At 37.2% G+C, this 6,000-nt stretch overlaps 1 long non-coding RNA gene across 1 annotated transcript; it reads right to left on the bottom strand.

Moving 5' to 3' along the window:
• Positions 1–3,162: 3,162 nt before the first annotated feature.
• Positions 3,163–3,698, bottom strand: LOC113470253. The gene is made up of 2 exons (XR_003393371.1): positions 3,593–3,698; positions 3,163–3,421 (listed from the first exon to the last, which is right to left on the bottom strand). It is a non-coding gene; the product is annotated as an uncharacterized LOC113470253 (long non-coding RNA).
• Between the last annotated feature and the right edge of the window lie 2,302 nt (positions 3,699–6,000).

The raw sequence follows: 6,000 nt of genomic DNA, 5'->3' as shown, positions 1-6,000 counted from the left end.
TCAAACATTTATTTACTTGTAAAAATGTACTTGAACATTAAATACAAATAAAATCTTTACTACTACTACTACTACTACATTTATTTACTTAATAACAAACAAAGCACTTAATGCTATGGCAGAGATACGCCGAGGCTGAGTCACCATAATGCAACACTCTGAGCCTCGGTTCCGGGCGATCTCATCGTCCAGAATAAACTGGGGGACCTGGGTAGTCTTACCACAACCTGTAGAAGTGTAGATGATGGGGGGAGAAAGAATGGGTGACAGATTCAAACATTTATTTACTTAATAACAAACAAAGCACTTAATTCCCCATCCGTGGCACAAGCTCTGCTTATACGGATGGGTATACCATTTATAAGAAAAATTATGTTCTGAGTTTTTTGTCGATCAAATATAAATGGAAACTTGTTAAAAAAAAGCAGCTGCTCTTCCTGCCAACTAAAAGTATAACAGGATCAAAAATTTATATTAAAATAAATGTAGTTCATCCTAATTCCTGCTTAGCTAGGAAGGTTTGCCTCACAAGCACTAGATCGCGGGTTCGACTTCCGTTCGGAGAGACCTTAATCCTAAACAGATAAGGTCTGCTCACGGCTGGCTTTCTTCTATCCTGTCCTACTTTTTTCTTCGGTTCGGGACAGTAAGACCTCCGTTGTTAGAGGTTCCTCTATCCAACCTATTAAAAAAGCTAAGCTGAAAAGTATCTTTGTAGAATTCTTACAGCATGGTTGAAGCACATGCGCCGAGATTTAACTTTCACATTGGGAGAAAAGAATCACCCAAAATTAATTTCTCCTAATCAGCTCCAAACTTAGGCAATGTCATTATTACAATGAGAACTTTTAAAGTACTTAAGAAATATCGTATTCATTTCAGTCCTACTATATCCAGCAGTAAATAGATCGTGTTGTTAAATTAATCACTAAAGAACAGAGTGGACCAACAGCATGCTATGACACAGACCCGTACAGCCAAAAGATAGCACCTGTTTCAAGGCTACGTGAACCATCTTTTTTTATACTCCTCTGGACTTTCTAAAAGTCCTTATGTATGCTGCGGGGACTCAAAATGTCATTATTACAATGAGAACTTTTAGAGTACTTAAGAAATATCGTATTCATTTCAGTCCTACTATATCCAGGAGTAAATAGATCGTGTTAAATTAATGACTAAAGAACAGAGTGGACCAACAGCATGCTATGACACAGACCCGTACAGCCAAAAGGTAGCACCTGTTTCAAAGCTACGTGAACCATCTTTTTTTATACTCCCCTGGACTTTCTAAAAGTCCTTATGTATGCTCCGCTACACAGAGGAGTCAGATTTTCAGCGCGACGGTGTTTATTGTGTTCGAGCTCGTTTAATTGATTACGTTTTGAAGCCGCTTAAGAGTAAAGACATGCAGAGAGCGTTAAGGGTCAGAGCTTTTTTCAATGTTGTTCTTTCTTATGGCGCTGGTCATATCAAACGCTGACCATCATTATTACAAATATGACTCTCCATTCCAATCCGACAAATCGAAATAAATAAAAACTTGAACCAAATCAAGGCACCATACATAGGCGGTCAAAATCCTCTCTCTTCTGCTTTCAGACTGGAAGGTTCTCTCTGCTCCCTCTCTCCTCTCTGTGATATCTCCAAATATTTCAAGATGATTTTTTTTTCCAACAAGAGTTTCTATTAGAGTATTTAAGATGATAAAGGAGTTTTTCCTATGATAATTGGACTTGAAATTAGAACTAGTTACTTTCTATTACCTTTTTTCACTAGTGAAATCAAAACATCAAAAGTTACATATGTCAAAACTAATTGCCATCTTGACCTTCCTTTTTTTTTTCAACAAGAGTTTCCATTAGAGTATTTAAGATGATAAAGGAGTCTTTCCTATGATTATTGGACTTGAAATTAGAACTAGTTACTTTCTATTACCTTTTTTCACTAGTTAAATCAAAACATCAAAAGTTACATATGTCAAAACTAATTGCCGTCTTGACCTTCCATTAACGTCAATCCCATCCCAATTCTGCTACTTCTATGTTAGTGTTTTCTTGTCTTCTAAAATAAATAACAACTTACCTTACTTCCACTGGAATAAAGGTTCTCCAGACGAGATAGTATTTCGGCAACACATGGTCATCGATTCACACAATGTTTTTAATACATATTTTTCCTACTAAGCTTATTTTCCCTCCCCAAACAGAGCCCAATAAAAATTCCAAAAGGCACTTTCGTTAATGTAAAACCGTTCGCCCGGCTTTGAAAAAGTGTCTATCATGTTGCAATCGAAAAACGAGTACAATTTTTTGTCATTGGTGGGGATCGAAAACGGGACCTTTTGCATGGCAAGCAAACGCGTTACTGTAGATTGATAAGGTTTTGACATGGTCATCGATTCACACAATGTTTTTAATACATATTTTTCCTACTAAGCTTATTTTCCCTCCCCAAACAGAGCCCAATAAAAATTCTAAAAGGCACTTTCGTTAATGTAAAACCGTTCGCCCGGCTTTGAAAAAGTATCTATCATGTTGCAATCGAAAAACGAGTACAATTTTTTGTCATTGGTGGGAATCGAAAACGGGACCTTTTGCATGGCAAGCAAACGCGTTACTGTAGATTGATAGGGTTTTGGTACTGTACGAAATATCCTTTGTAGACAAGGATAAAATCAGTTCATGGAGAAGCAGCGAGGACCTCTACGTAACAAAATAAAATGCAGAGACACCAACACCAAACTACAACTTCAAAGTTGGATCTAATTGTATCAACTTTAAAGTATGGCCCCGGGTTTCAATAAATATGATCTACGAAATATCCTTTGTAGACAAGGATAAAATCAGTTCATGGAGAAGCAGCGAGGACCTCTACGTAACAAAATAAAATGCAGAGACACGAACACCAAACTACAACTTCAAAGTTGATCTAATTGTATCAACTTTAAAGTATGGCCCCGGGTTTCAATAAATATGATTTTCTAAAATAAATAACAACTTACCTTACTTCCACTGGAATAAAGGTTCTCCAGACGAGATAGTATTTCGGCAACACATGGTCATCGATACCAACACCAAACTACAACTTCAAAGTTGATCTAATTGTATCAACTTTAAAGTATGGCCCCGGGTTTCAATAAATATGACCCTGAAACGTCCGATTTTCCCCATCCAAATATGACTCTCCATTCCAATCCGACAAATCGAAATAAATAAAAACTTGAACCAAATCAAGGCACGATACATAGGCGATCAAAATCCCCTAAATTGAAGTGACCCATACTGGAAAGTCCATCTATCTACCCCGTTACCGAAACAAACAACAAAACAGACAGTTTACAAAAGGGTGCATTATTACTGAATTCAATGAACTGGACTGTCTAATTTTAGTAATTTTCATGGAAGAATTCAATTCTACAAACCTGCTAAATCCTCTTTTAATCGGTAGGTGATGGATTGGGCGTAGAATTCATGCATTGCGTTTTTTGGCCTTTTTTGTACGTGAGACCCAGCCCTAATTGCTGATGTGATCAGGCTTTCACGCCTCGTCTTTTCTATGGGATTTCAATCAGGAAGAATTCAATTCTACAAACCTGCTAAATCCTCTTTTAATCGGTAGGTGATGGATTGGGCGTAGAATGCATGCATTGCGTTTTTTTTGGCCTTTTTTGTACGTGAGACCCAGCCCTAATTGCTGATGTGATCAAGCTTTCACGCCTCGTCTTTTCTATGGGATTTCAATCGGGAAGAATTCAATTCTACAAACCTGCTAAATCCTCTTTTAATCGGTAGGTGATGGATTGGGCGTAGAATGCATGCATTGCGTTTTTTTGGCCTTTTTTGTACGTGAGACCCAGCCCTAATTACTGATGTGATCAGGCTTTCACGCCTCATCTTTTCTATGGGATTTCAATCAGCTCCATTATCCTCATGCTAAGGACACCCAGATGGTAGGCAACAGGTCCAGTTACCAAGCACGTTGATTCAATTCAGTGATGTGACGGGAACTAAAGTGTTCAACGTCCTGTTGCCAAGGGCTGTGCCACTTACCTCAAATCTAATTTTTCCCTTTGTACTTTTTCGTTGATTGTAAACTTAGGTCCGCTTTCCGCTACACAGAGGAGTCAGATTTTCAGCGCGACGGTGTTTATTGTGTTCGAGCTCGTTTAATTGATTACGTTTTGAAGCCGCTTAAGGGTAAAGACATACAGAGAGCGTTAAGGGTCAGAGCTTTTTTCAATGTTGTTCTTTCTTATTGCGCTGGTCATATCAAACGCTGACCATCATTATTATCGTCGCTTAAGGCAGGTTGACGCTGGAAATCTGACTTCACTATGTAGCAAAACCTTGGGCATGCAAATATGTACATCAAGTTCATTGAATCCAGGTAAAACAACCCCAGTGAGTAACGTACCTATAGCTTTTCCCTTTAAATGGGCCGGCGGCCTATCATCGAAATTCATCAAATCGGATTCATCGTCAATATTTCGCCCTTGTTTCTTTACTAAGCTATTGAGCACTCGTCTTTGAAAGTTTTTATCTGTAACCAGAGAGACAGACGAAACACAGGGTTGTAGAAGATGCGGGCGAATTGTATTTGGCGGAAAGGAGGAGAGTCGGACGGGGGACTAGAAACATCAAGACATAGGTACAAATCATTCTATGTGAGAATATGAAAACCCCCAATGAAACAAATAAATTTGAAAGATACCTATTATGACAGTGGTACCTACAGTATGAGAAATATTTTACATGATCACATAACTGAACTTAGTCAACTTGCAAACATCAAGACATAGGTCCAAACCATTCTATGTGAGAATATGAAAACCCCCAATGAAACGAATAAATTTGAAAGATATCTTTTTTTTTTTACATTAAAGTACCTATAGGAGTTGCAAAGGACATATTTCATTCTGAATAAATCAAGTTCATGAGTTTTCTAGATATCCAGGTCTAGCATACGTTCACCCAAAGAATATAATATTAACAATTAATACGTTCGAAATAACAGCTGCAAAGCCTCGTTATATCAACAGTCTTATAATAATTCAGTACTAAAATAATACACTTACCCAGGGTTAAATCAACATTGATAAGATAACCCATCACTTTCTCTCATGAGGACGGGATTCGAACCCGTACCTTCCAGCCGAGAAGTCAATGTACTGACAACCAGCGAGGCTATTCATGTTTCCAAGCCTGTTCAACATTAATTCTCCAATCTTTTTTCATCCCACTAGGGTAAGGGCTTAAGTCCTCCATTTGACAATGAAATAACTGCGCCGCAGACAACCAGCGAGGCTATTCCTTCAGTCTTACAAATTGCTCTTATTTTACAAAACATTTGGACTCTGATTATTTTTGACAAAAGCGATGACAACAGAGTCAATAGAATAATTTGTAAGAAAAATAAAAACAGTTCGGCAAGTGTTCATCGTACTAAAAATGGATAAAATAATATTAAAATAGGTAGAATGGGGAAACTTTTAGTTGAAGAAAAAGATGTTTAAAAAAGTAAAAGTTTTTGGCAGATATAGAAAAAAGGTTTGAAGATCGAGTACTCAGCGGTCAAACAGCAAAGAGAAAAGAAGTATAAAATTTATTGCCATTAAAATATTCTTCATTTAGGGCTGGAGATAGTTTATCAATGAGTCAATAACGTATGTTGGTGGTTCAATGACACAGAAGAGAAGAAAATGCGTCTAGATTCAAACCCACTTTAGCACGACAACCAGCGAGGCTATTCCTTCAGTCTTACAAATTGCTCTTATTTTACAAAACATTTGGACTCTGATTATTTTTGACAAAAGCGATAACAACAGAGTCAATAGAATAATTTGTAAGAATAATAAAAACAGTTCGGCAAGTGTTCATCGTACTAAACATGGATAAAATAATATTAAAATAGGTAGAATGGGGAAACTTTTAGTCGAAGAAAAAGATATTTAAATAAGTCTAAAGTTTTTGGCAGATATAGAAAAAAGGTTTGAAGATCGAG

Source organism: Diaphorina citri, unplaced genomic scaffold, assembly GCF_000475195.1.
Source record: "Diaphorina citri unplaced genomic scaffold, Diaci psyllid genome assembly version 1.1 scaffold1466, whole genome shotgun sequence".
In the NCBI taxonomy this organism is placed as follows: domain Eukaryota; kingdom Metazoa; phylum Arthropoda; class Insecta; order Hemiptera; family Psyllidae; genus Diaphorina; species Diaphorina citri.
This window is presented reverse-complemented; position numbering and strand designations above follow the sequence as displayed.